This window comes from Corvus moneduloides, chromosome 9, assembly GCF_009650955.1.
Source record: "Corvus moneduloides isolate bCorMon1 chromosome 9, bCorMon1.pri, whole genome shotgun sequence".
Taxonomy (NCBI): Eukaryota; Metazoa; Chordata; class Aves; order Passeriformes; family Corvidae; genus Corvus; species Corvus moneduloides.
In genome coordinates this window covers 29,511,416-29,524,627 of record NC_045484.1, presented here as the reverse complement: position 1 = coordinate 29,524,627, position 13,212 = coordinate 29,511,416, and the positions used below count along the sequence as shown (strand labels likewise).

At 40.8% G+C, this 13,212-nt stretch overlaps 1 long non-coding RNA gene across 2 annotated transcripts; it reads left to right on the top strand.

Annotated features, from left to right (window-relative positions):
- Window positions 1-1,889: 1,889 nt before the first annotated feature.
- LOC116448385 lies at window positions 1,890-12,928 on the top strand. Of its 2 annotated transcripts, XR_004241921.1 has the most exons (6): window positions 1,890-4,300; window positions 5,815-5,982; window positions 7,263-7,321; window positions 7,707-7,800; window positions 9,192-9,258; window positions 9,477-12,928. It is a non-coding gene; the product is annotated as an uncharacterized LOC116448385 (long non-coding RNA). The 2 variants fall into 2 exon arrangements; XR_004241920.1 differs by having other exon boundaries at window positions 9,192-12,928.
- The last annotated feature ends 284 nt before the right edge of the window (window positions 12,929-13,212 follow it).

Genomic DNA, 13,212 nt, shown 5'->3' with positions numbered 1-13,212 from the left:
AGTAATGGAGCCTGGCTGTCTGCAGTCAGCACTGCTGTACTACATCCAAAGCAAGCTTGCCAGTCAGCAAATGCTGCATTAATCTTTCAGGGAGTGTTTGTTTTGCTTGTTTTGTTAGGCTGACTTTCAAGCAACTGATAATGTGCTCATGAGCAGTTCTCCTGTTGCAGCCCATTTTTCAAAAAGAAGTGTGAAGGCCGAAGCTCCCAAGGTTGGGTGGAACATGCGTTGGAAGGGTTATATACGGTCTTGCTTCAGTGTGTGAGCTCACAGTGCTTTTGAGTGCATGTTAATACATCTGTGCAGGTACCTTTGGGACAGTGGAGTTGTGCCTCTTTGAAGTTTGATGAGTGTTTTAAAAATATACGTTGGACTTGGTTCTTCTCTGTTAGTGCTAATTCTGCTTGGGGATTTATCTCACTGCAAATGAGATGTGCTTGTGTTTGCTTAGCAGTAGTCAAACCTTCTGACTGCTGAAGGAGAAACTCTGAAGGCTTCTGAGGGTTAGATAAGACAAACACTTTACTGGTCACAGAGTTTTAAGAATTGAAACGCCTGGAATTTCTGGAGGTACATGACAGTGTGCCTGGCTTGTTCCCACGTGTCCCTGCAGTGTTGCTGCTCTGTCCAGCTGCAGCACTGAAGTTACAGCTCTCACTTAAAGGCCCATCTTTCCAAGTGTTTTTGCATTTAGCTCCTCTACGCAGAAAGGAATTTAGATACACTAATAACTTTTAGGATGTGGAAAATTCAAGTCTGGAGACTCTTGTATGTGCAAAACCTTTAAATACAAGGCAGTCTCTGGACTTCTTTTTGTGGTTTTTATTTTAAGACACTCCGTGCTCTTTGATGACTTGCAAAATGAAATCTCGCAACATTTCCACAAGTGAAGAGAATTTTAGCTCCCAGAGTGAGAACAGAAGGATGCACTGTGATCTCAAGGTCTTTTAGCCTGCTTACACAGTCTGAAAGAATGTGGCTGGGCAGTGAGTCTGTTACAAAATGATGATTTTTATGGTGTTGGAATAAGACAAATCCTGTGGATATTTCACATGCACGTACTTCTCCTACAGACTTTTGCTGAGAATCAATGTTTTACATTAAATCTATCCTACCAAGAGTACTCCAAAGGTAGTGCTACACACAACAGTATTTTTTTAAAGTGTATTTTTGATCAAAATATATACCCTCTGCTTAAATTTTAAATGGGAATGTACTTTGAGAAGGGTTTGGGTGGAGAGAGAAGGGGAATAGTTGGCTGCTTTTCTCTTTTCTGCCTTTTAGTTTTTAGAAATTTTCCTCTTTTGCTGTTACTCCAATCTTGCATCTATTCCTGCTTACAATAAGGGGATTGAAAAGGCAGAGATGAAAAAAAAAATACATATATGTTTTTAAATCCACCAGTTGGTGAGCTGTTTGTACATATTTTCATGTTTCTTTCTGGTTTTGGATTAAGTTTCCACTCCAAAGGTGCAATTTCCTGGTTAACATATTGGTCTGGAAGGACCCAGGGCTCGTGCAGACCTGGCACACGGCAGGAAGGCTGGCTCAGGGGGGAAAGCTGTTGCTTTTCTTTCCCTGCCGCAGACACGAGAGCTGTGAGAGTTCCCTTGGTACAGGAAAGTGTTGTGGTATTACACACAACATTTATTGGTGTGGTAAGAGGATAGATCCTCCAGGCTCAAATAAACATTATGAAACCTGCCTTCTGCAAATCAGCTGCTTAAACTGGATGCAAGAGAGGGTTTGGAATCTTGGATTTTGCTATGTAGCTGTTTGTGAAGAGCAATGCAAATCCTTATCATCAGCCTTCAGTTTTTATATACATGTGTATCATAGGGCTGGGCTGTGGAGGATGGTCACGTTCTGTTACATAGGATGCACAGGACAGGGGCAAATGGCCTCCAGTTGTGCCAGGGGAGAGTTTAGACTGGATATTAACAAACATTTCTTCACTGAATGGGTGGTTAAGCATTGGAACTGGCTCCCCAGGGAAGTGGTGGAGTCACCATCCAAAAGTGGAAGTGTTGGAAAATCAAGCAGATGATTCAGGGCAATTTGTGATACGGTTTAGTTGACAAGGTGGTACTTGGTTGATGGTTAGACTTGATGACCTTGGAAGTCTTTTCCAGCCTTGGTGATTCTGTGATTCTCTGATCCTCTTCAGACTGCTGCCCATGATAACCTGAATGATGCCCAGCTCCTGGTGATGGAAGATCCCCAGTGTGAGGTGTTGTGTCAGATCTGAGTTCGGCGATGAGATGCAATGCAACACTGACAGAATATAAGCACAGTTTATCTTGTTAGACCTACCCCCATAATCTGTCTAGGAAAGGTTTGACTTTTTTGCATGTGTCCCGGAAAAATTAATAGAAATTCTTCTGAAAAAACTGTAAGATTTTCACATCTTTTGAAATTTCAGCAGTGAGTCTGCAGAGTTCAGGCTTGTTACTAAGAACAGCCCAATGTATATTTCAGGGTGAAAAAATAATCATGTCACTTCTTTGGAACGTGATCTAAAGTTCACTGAAGTGAATGAAAAGGCTCCTGTTGGTTTTGAGCGGATCCAGCCTTTACACGGGGAACAGAAGACGTGTGTCTCATCTGCTTAAATTTGAAAATGTTATTGGTAATTTGTGTTGATAGAAAGAGCACATGGTAACTTTCTTTCTGCATTTATATAACAGGAGGCAAAAGCCTCAAGTTTGAAAACATTGAGGATTCAGTTGCCTATTTCCAGCACAATGAGAGACACAGCCAAGGATTGGGCTGTTTTAAGAATATTTGATGGAAGGTAAAACATTAGGCACTGGTTTCCCCTCGGGCAATGGTGTCCCATCGCCATCCCACCAACAGATGACAACCTGGTGAGCAATGTCACCTTCAAGCTTGCAAAAAGGCAAGATGGTTCTTCCTGAAACACCTGTATTGATGGTTTTTTTGTGAGTTTAATTCAAGTGATTCTTATACTCTCACTAAAACAACTGAGTCAACGAGTGCTGGAGGTTATCAAGGAATCCATTGCAGATGGGCCAAGCAGGTGCTGCAGTCTGGGGAGGTGACAGTCCCTGGTACTGCTCTGTGGTGGAGTGAACAGTGCTGGGCTTGGCAGTGCTGGGCTCATGGTTGGACTTGATCTTAAAGACCTTTTCCAACTGATCTTGAAGACCTTTCAATGATCCTGTGATTCGATGATGAATGTTTGGGAGTGCAGGACTGAGTTGTCCACACGGCTGAAAATGCGTAAGTGCTATTGCTCCCCTGGTGTGATGGATGGGGTTATCTGGAGCTAAAATTAATAGAGGAGTAATAGGAGAAAAGAAAAACAGCAGATGACTGCCAAAAATGATCTGTGATGGATCTTGTATTTTCAAGATATCCCTGTGTCAATGTGCTTGCAAAACAATCTCTTCTACAGCCTTGTCTACCATCACCATTTTGAAGAAGAGGTCTTTTCATGACTCACTTAAATTCATTTTATCTGATAGTCAAGAACAGCCTAATCTTTAATGCTCAAGTAAGTATGGCTTTTTTTTTTTTTTTTTAAGATGACATAGCATTCAAAACATTTGAAAGCCATGCAGACATATATTGCATAGTCAGAAATTGTGCAGGAATGAGATGGCTGAAGCTGTTCATCTGTAATAACACAGTGCTTCTCTTTTACACAAATCACTTTATTAAAATCAAGAGTTGCTCTGGATTTTCACCAGTATTAAAACAGGTGAAAGCAAAAAGACCAATTGACTTTTTATTTTTCTTCTTTTCTTTCCTTTCCTTTAGGTATGATGATTCAATTTGCTCCTTGCAACACTTAAACAAATACAGAAAATTAATAGAAATGTCAAGACACTGGAAAAAAACAACACTTGAAAGAGAAATTTTATGAATTGATGAGCTGAGAGCTGAGCTGGTACCAGCAGAGTGGGATCAGTCTGGATTTCCACATTTTTCAGCCATCTTCAAGACTGTTTCCTCGTGTTACATGAGCCAGAGGGAGCCTGGAACTACACACAACTTGTCAAAGAAACTTGCACCATCACAAGGCGTCAGCTCTGCTCTCCAGAGACCAAATCTCCAGACAATCAACTCGTGTGTGCTGTTAATGCTTTGTTTCTCTCACTTCTCCCGTGTATAGGAAACTGTCAAGCTGAATTACACCTTATAAGGTGATAGGGAAAAGATCTAACATTTCTTTTTCCCTTTTACAAATTTTTACAGTGTGTGGAAGCTAATTTTTGTAGCCTAAAAACCAACCAAACAAAACAAGTCCTGCTGCTTTGGACCCGACATCTTTCAGGTAAACAAGAAAAGCTTTTGACGTAATTTGCAATTATTATTATTATTACTATAACTTTTTTAAAGCTCTGCTTTCATAAAAAGGTGCTGGAAGAGGCATGAGAACAAATGATGCTTATTGGAATCTAAATTTTTAAGTTAAAATACAACAAATGAGCACAAAAGTAGAAAAAGGGCAGAAGCCTGGCATCACCTTCTCAATCCCATTTCTGACTGTTGAAAGACAGTGCAGCCTCACTGCAGAGAGCAACACTCCCCATCAGTGCAGAGATTTGAGAATTTCTCTATGATTCTTGCAAGAAAGGACCAAAATCAGTGATTTTCTTAGTGTTTCACTGAAATCTGCCCAGTGAGGACTCCAGAGCTTTCCAGCATTGTGAGTCACTTTCTTTTTGATAATGGACAAGCATCATATTTCAAAGACCTGCACAAGCTCCTGGGTTCCCTGTGGCAGACAGCAAGAGCTGTGCTCACTCCTGACTCTCTGCAGAGTAAGAGCTTGGCAGTTGCTGTGCCAAAGCAGTCAAACCCCACATCTCATTTCATTCAACAAAAAATGAAAATGGTGAGCTGTACACACCACTGGTGTTTCTGTTCCCTGCCAGCACTTTGACACATCTGGCAAGAAAGTTCACTCAATGAAGTGTTTTCTACCTTTCTATCTTTTTGTGGCATTGCTTGAAAAATCCGGGTTTGTCAATTCCTGTGCTGCGTAATAAGCCCTGCAGATTGTTCCACACATTTATTGCCTGACTTCTTCCTATAGTTTTGGAATGTAGGAGCCAGGCAAGCATTTTCTCCGCAAATGCAAATTAGTCATCAAATTTATTCCATCTGGGGTTTGTATGTGTGCATGTATTCGTTGTTAAGTGTTTTAGCAAATACTAAAATCCCAGGTAGGTTAAGGGGATCAGCAAAATTCCTGCCCGTATTAAATGAATATTTGTGGAGGGTGAATTTTGAGTCTGCTGTGTAAAGCTTACAATGCTCAAGGCTATGTTCTTCAGCTAAATAGTTAAACTCTGCCCTAAGACCAATTTGCCCACAACAGTGGGAAAGTAGAAAAGGAGAGTTACTTGTAGTGAAGAACATACAACCATAGGAAAGGATTATTTGAGAAATTATAGCAAGCTGTTGAAGTCTTGGAGTCGTTCAAGAGGCTTCACTGTTTCCAACAGCAAATTGTTTATGAAGAGAAATAAAACAACCTATTTGTATTTTTTTTTTCAAGTACCTTTAGCAACTTGTAAGATTTGTGTCAGACTCCAAGTAGAAAATTATCACCAATTATATTCCAAAGAATAGCAATAAAAGTTTGGTAAAAGGAAAGCAATGCTGAAGCTTCTTCAGTCAGCTCAGTAGTTTTAATTGCTATGTTTTTTTCTGAAGGATATTTTTAAAACTCTGAGCCCATTTTCTCTTCTTTTTAAGTACCACGTCGTCTTGTTCTTGTTTTTCTCAAAATCACATTTTAGCTGTGTGCCTCTAGCTATTAACCCTGTGGATTTCTTTTAGATAGGAGAAAGATTGATTCCAGAAATCCATGAGCCTCAAAAATCACCACAGTGGGGTAATACCCCACTTATCTCCTGCTTCTGATGGCACAGAGGAAAGCATCTCTGTCCTCTCTTGCTGAGAAGGCACAGCAGCTTCACTTCCGACTCAATGGCCTTGGATAGACAGGTACCCTTGTCCTTCTTGTCTTTTTTGTCCGTCTCTCACACCAGGTGACAGGAATTTCTCCCAAGAAGGAGATAACATTCTTCCTAAGTTCATGCCCTGTGGACAGGCTGTGGTTTCCTAAGGACCCCATGTTATCCTTGTTATCTGATGGAGGATGGCAGTGCTGGGATGTAGAAGCATAAAGTCTTTCTGGGACAGACAGATTAGAAAGCTTTTCATCCTCCCTGGAGCTGGAGGCTAAGAGAGATGAAATAAACTGCCCCTTAGCTGCTTACTGTTTACCTCGATGGCATGGGCTGTAAATTCTCGGTGGTAGGGTGGGACGAAATACATTGTTAAGCTATTTTCTATTCACTGCTTTGATTCATGGTGGCAGGACACAAATATCTCACTTCGTACTTTGAATCTTCTTTCATCAAATTTTAGTCTTGCAAGTTGGACTCTGCTTCCCTTTCAGTACAAGGTTTTCATCAGAGTTAGACTCCAGGCAGTCCTGTTAAACCCAATACAGGCACTTGCAAAGCCTTTGGATCAGCTGACATGCAGTTCAAGCTTTTAAATCTGCAGGGCAGAACCTGGAGGAGATCCCTCCTATTCCAAAAGTGCAGACACACCTGCTGAGCATCAGAGAACCCCTTCCAAGCCCAAACTGCAGGCAGGTTCACTGGTGGAATGGCTGGTCCTGATACTGTCCCCCCTGGATGCAGCAAAGGAAAACACTGCTTCATGCTCCCATGAGGAACTGAAAGTTTTTATAATTAATAAACCTCCTCTCTCCAGTTTCATTTATCTGTATGGACTTGACAAGGTGGAAGGAGTTTTGTTTGAAGGCTTTTAAAATCAGTTTGTTTATTTGAGTTCTTCCTGTAAAATTCTCCATAGCTGGTTACTACCCAGAGTTTCAAAAATTGACCCTCTGCTGTGGGATTTGGGGGGAAGTGAAGCCTATCTTGTCCATAACTGTGTAATGGTGTCTGAAAATTTAAAAAGGAGCCTTGTGATTTTGGAAGGACAAATCCTAACAGGGCAGAGGGAGGGAAGTGGAGGGGAGCAGAGTTCAGGGAAGACTGTGGCATAAGCTTTGCCTTCTGTTACCTGCAGGCACATTTAAACCAGCTGCTGCTCTATTAAAGAGGGGGTTTCTTTAACATCTAAGATATATGCATAAAAATATGATATATTTATTCTGACAATTTAACTGAGTATTTAGAGATAGCACCCTCTGCTTTAGATCCTTCTCAAAGGTAGGAACAATCAGAACTTTTCTCTTGCCATTTCAGCATGTGACAACCCAGTGCTGAGGACACCTGGTTCAGCACAGCCATTCCTCCTCAGACGGGTGAGCAATTCCCAAGGTTTGACATCCTGCCCAACCAGAAGCTTTGGCCATGGGACGTGCTCTTAGGTCTATGCTGTCTCCACACCCTGATGTGGATGCCAGCCATGAAGCCACTTCTCTTGCCCACCTTCACTCGGCAGAATAAAGCTGAGGGACCAGGTCCCCACAAGAGGTGTTAACAAAACATCAGTGAAACCAGTGGTACTGGTGGTGCTAAATCCAGATCCCAGAGCAATACCTCAGGTGGGAGCAGCCAATATGATCAATTGGGACAATGGGCAATGCTGGACCTCAGCTCTTCCCTTGCCCCCCTCCCCTCATATTTATAGGTTTCTAATTTCCGCTGGATAATGAATATCGCTCTTCATTATAATTATGTTAAAAGGTACCAGCATGATGATTCAGAAACCCTTGAAGATATAGTCATATTTTCAGCAACAGATGGATTTAACACTGCAGATGGAGTGTTAAGAGTGCAGGTAATAACAAACTCAGCAATGTACTGTACTGAAATATAATTGGAAAGTATTAATCATATATTGGTTACTTCAGCTTCACTAAGTAGATGTTTAATTTTCATCAATCTTTTTACCAGATTCCCGGAAAGATTTCTGTGCAGACAGAGTGTGGCTTTAGGTGAAGTGATTGCCCAGGTTATTAATGACTGAGGCCTTGATCTTGCAAGCATGTGCCCATGGCTTACCCAGGCATGCAGAACAAAAATCATTTGTGTTAATAAGGCTGTCAGAGGGGGCCCTATTCATATGGCCCAAGCTTCTGCTGCTGACCAGTCAGTGGTAAAGCCCAGACCCTTCCCTTCATGGGGGCTGCTGGAAATCTGCCAGCAGGAACGGCTGCCTGCAGGATTTGGGGCAGAATGCAGCAATTTGAAAAGCCCCACTTAGAGAAGTGAACCATCAGTCTAAGCCTTTGCAGGACTGGGAGTTAGAATATAGACAAAACAGGGGGTTTTTGCCATTCCTTATTAGTTTCTTTAAGTATAGACCTTTTGGAGTTATCTGCATACAGAAAAACTATCAGCTTCTATCCTCATAAACCTCGTCATCTTGGTGGGGTTTTTTAAACGCACCTCTTTGTAGAGGTTGTATTTGAACTCTGGATTATTCAGGGGAGTTTTTGCTCTGAGCAGACCATGCAGGACCAGAGTAATCAGCGATGCCTGGTTGCATGCCATGACTCTGATTCTTTAATTAACACTATTTATAACTAGGATATAATTTGTAGGATCACAAAGTGGTCCCTGCTCCAGTGTGCCACCTGGGGACTCAGGAAATGGGGAGTGTGGCAGGGCACAATTCCAGCTCATGCAAAAATCTCTTTTAGACCAGGAATATAAAACAGGGCTTTGGAGACAACAGAAACATTATTCTTTTGAATATGTTTTTTGTGGATGGTTTTTGTTGTCATTCTTTTCTGTGGGTTCAGAATTGGTGAGGCTGCATCTCCACTGATTTCCTTGTGAGGTTTTCTTTCCCTGGTGGGAGTGCACAGCCATGGTGTTCCATGATGACCATGGACTGACCAGATGGACTGTTGTAAACAACAACACAAGCATTCAACACCTAAATTTTAAGTCCCATGAAATATTTTGCCCAAATGTTTTGGTCTTTTGCTGAACTATTTAGTTTTTTTAGCTATATATGAACCCTGCAAATGTAACGAAAAACTAGAATTCTCTCCGGAAAATTGACTCTCACTTGATGATACAGTATCTTTATCTTGACTGATAAGGAAAAAAAGATCAGGTAATAAAATTCAACATGACTGGAAATAAAATTGAGCATGACTAGAAACCACAGGTGAGCATGTTTAACAGTGCAAAATGAGTGTGCTGTCTACTTCCTGACAGGCTGTTGTACTCCACAGAGAGACGAACAGGTACTGATCGATTGACCGTGGTAATCAAATAAAGCTCTGTGAGTATAAATGGCTCTAAATATGGTGTCTCCTTAGGGGTACCAGTCAAGATGAGTGGTTTGTAACTCAGGTCCCACACTGCTTTTGTGGGGAGGGGGGAGCTTGTCACTAGACTGTAAAGATGAGTAGTATTTTTGTTTAATATTTCACTTACACCTTGAAATAAACTCTCCCTTATCTTCCCTTCCTATGCTGTCCATATTCTGTGGGTGAGCAGAGAGCCCCAGAGCTTCAGCAGGGATTGCAGGCAGGGATGGGTGTGTGGAGAGAGGATCAGCAGGATCACCCTGAGCATCTCCATGCAGTGGAAGCTGAAGGTGTGGCACGGAGCTGATGAATGCACTGACTCGTGGGGTGACACAAAGGACATGAGTCACAGTGCATCAATCTTCCAATCTGAACATCCTTCTCCCATGTGCAAACTGGTAGGATGGACTTTTCATCTTACTGGCAGTATTTGAACCCTCCTCTCTCTTTTTGTTTTTCCTTCCTTACTTATGAGAATTAATTGAATCAAAAATTACTTAAATTGTCACGTGTCTCGGTTTTGATTTAAATAGTGTCTTTTAAAACTTGTTCTGCATTTGTAGCACAGAGTTGTGCTGCCTGGGAGAGGTTCAGTCTCAGTTTTCACCAGCAGGACAGGACACTTGGTACTTGTTTGTGAGAAACAGGTGGGTAAAGCACTGCATTTACACATAATAATATAACTTAATACAAATTAAGAAGCTGTCTAGGTCTGTAGAGAAGATACTGGGAGGCAAAAGATACCCTTTAATAAATCATCTCATACTTTGCTCTAAAAGGCTCAAACTCCAGCTCAAGCAAAGAGCATTGAGCAAAGGGGTGTAATTTAAATCACTGGTACCTGTGAAAGCTGGAGAGCCTCTGTTCCTTCCCCATTGTCATAAGGACTTCTCCATGTCCCTGTCCAACCTGCATCATCTCAGGATATGCTGCTTAGTCTTTCCAGTTAGAGTGATGATGTTTTTAATTTCTGATTCGTGACAGAGTGTTTCAGATGAAAATTGTAATTCAAGCAAAATCATGAACACATACTTTATGAAGGCGTTTTATTTGCTAGCTCAGACTGTGTGAAGTTTGCTGGGTGCACCAGAAAATAAAGGTAAATATCTTGTTTTTCAAAACTTGATAAATTATTGACAAAGGAAAAATGCCCTGAGTTAATCAATCTGATGTTTTTTTCATCACTTGTCCCTGGAGGATTTAGATGTAGTGGATCGTGCTTTAGTGCTGGTCTGCTCTCATCATTTGCAAGAGAGAAAATAAACATTCCTGGGTCTCAACTCTTCATCAGTGTCTGAACTTGAATGAATCAGCTATTGAGCTGAAGGAAATGAAATATAAATTGACATGAAGAAAATGTTCTCCCTGCAGCTGCAGAAGCAGCTATGGTTGTCAAAAGCTGATTTTTATCCCTTCAAAGACCAGTATTTTGGGTCACATCATCCTATTCAATAACTGATCTTTCTATAAAAGTTTAGCCTAAAGTTACTGCTTTAATACTTTTTAAAAAAAATTATTAACGTAAGTTCAATGAAAGATTGTCTTAATTTCAGTTGTGACTTTTGGCACCCATTTAGAATGGAAAATCAGAATACAAACAGCTTTTTTAAAATGTTAATCCTGTTTCTTCCTTGACCATTACTACAAACACAGCATTTAGTAGTCTCACAGAGTAATTTAAAGACATAGTAAGTATTCTTTTAGTCTGAGACTTATAACTCAGGAGTTTGTGTTGCAGAAGTGCTCCTGTCTGGGAGTCAGGTGGTTGTATTTGCTCACCTTGGTTTTGCTGGGCTTGCACACACAACTTTGCAATGATACAATGCCACCACTTATGGCACAAATGTTCTAAATAAATACTAAACAGTCTGTTTTGGGGAGTGATTTCAAACCATTTAGATTTCTGGTGCTGCACTCTAGAGCCCTCTGCTGCACTGAATTACCTGGAATAAGTTCTTCCAACTCAGGTTGCCCAATTACCCTTCTTGTCTTAAGTGGTGCCATTATTTAAATGTTATATTTTTCTGGGCAATTTCTTCACTATGCAACTTTCCTGGCTTTACTTCACGCTAAAATACACAGGGGAACATGTCACATTTTCTCCCTGCTCCTCTTCTCATGCATGCTTGGAGAAATGAAAGATCATTAAGACATTTGTCTTGTAAAATGCATTCATTATACAGGGGAGGAATCTAAAAGGAACAACTTGTTTGTTGATATTCTGGAGATGTTTTTGGACATGTATTGGGAGATGTCTCCATGCACAGATCTTTGATCATTCAGTTCTCTATCACAGCAACTACTCTGCTGTAGCAAAGATATCAAATTTTTTATCAAACTTAGATCATTGCTCGAGTTACTGGCATAGAGAACAGCTCTACTTCAACATACCAATCTTTTTTTCAAGTTCAACTCCTGCTTCTCTCTTTCTCCACCTATTTTTTCCCCCCACCTCCAATGGCCTCATCTTCTGCGATAGGAAAGCATTTTCCTTGCTGGTTTGCTCTTTCTCCCAGCAGCAGTTGCTCATCTTGTAGGCAGAGTGGACTTTTTAATCACTGCAAGTGTTGTATTTCCCTTTGAATACTCCTCCTATCGCCAGCTCTTCTACTGGATGCCTCCTAATTGCTGCTAAATAGCATAAATCTACCTTGAGATCAGCTGCACTGAGCATTTCTGGAAGTTGGGTCTTTCCCCCTTGGATCCTCTAAAATCTATCCCTTGAGATCCCTTTGGTTTTCTTAGAGCTATTTTTATTATTATTTTCTTGGAGATGGAATTGATTTGGGACATGACAAAAGTCACTTTGGTACAGCACTGAGGCCTGCTGAGTTTATAGGATTGAATCTTACATGTAAACATCTTTCCTCACATAACTGATATTTCTTATTTAACTACAGTACATTTTTAAAGATGATCCCTCTCTAATACTTGGTGGCCCTCCCTAACTAAATAAGATTTTTATGATTTTTAAAGGATTTGTACACTGTCGGATGAACAGATGTAACATGCACCTGTAGTCTCTCTCCACTGGGAACTATTTTTACTGCTACTGTTTAGAACTGTTCAGAAAATTTTGAACCAACTTTGTGATGAGAGAATAGACTTTTATGTAAAAAAGCTTTAGCGAAAAGCATCTGCTTTGTATGTCTAGTTTGGTTTTATTTTTTTTTTTGCTAGAACTAAAAATTGATGTATGTCTTTTGACTTGAGAATTTCTGTTCAAAATACCAACATACCGTGGAAAAGGGAGATGGAGAAGATTTATCTGAGGACTTGTCAAAATTCTGTCCAGACATGGTGATGACAACTTCTGTGTTTTAGCTACTTATCATAATTTGTTGATGTTTTAGATACTCTTGTTTGATATTTGTATTCATATGGCTGAAGTAAATGGCTTATTTGGGATTTATTCCTGATTTTGCCATAGACTCATCTTCCAAGACATTGGCCAGGTTTTTTCTGCTTTATTTTGGGAGCTGGTGGATGAGGAGTGGAGTAAGCAAGGCAACCTGGAGACCCTTTAGCCTTAACTCTGAGGGTCTCAGTGCTCATATATTCAACCAATCATGAATTTCCAGTATGAATTAAGTACTACCTGTTGCAGAGTACTGGGCAGACATGTGGACATAGAGTCACAGAATAGTTTGGGTTAGAAGAGACCTTTAAAGGTCATCTAGTCCAACACACCTGCAATGAGCAGGGACACCTTCCACTAGCCCAGGTTGCCCAGAGCCCCATCTAACCTGGCCTTGAACACTTCCAGGGATGGGGCAGCTTCTCTGGGCAACATATGCCAGGGTCTCACCACCCTCATTGTAAAAAACATGCAAGAATATCCAGAAAGACAAAGTCAAACCAAACCAAGCACAGAGATAAAATAACAGCATCATCAGAAGAATGGAGGGTCTGTCCTTAGAGATGAT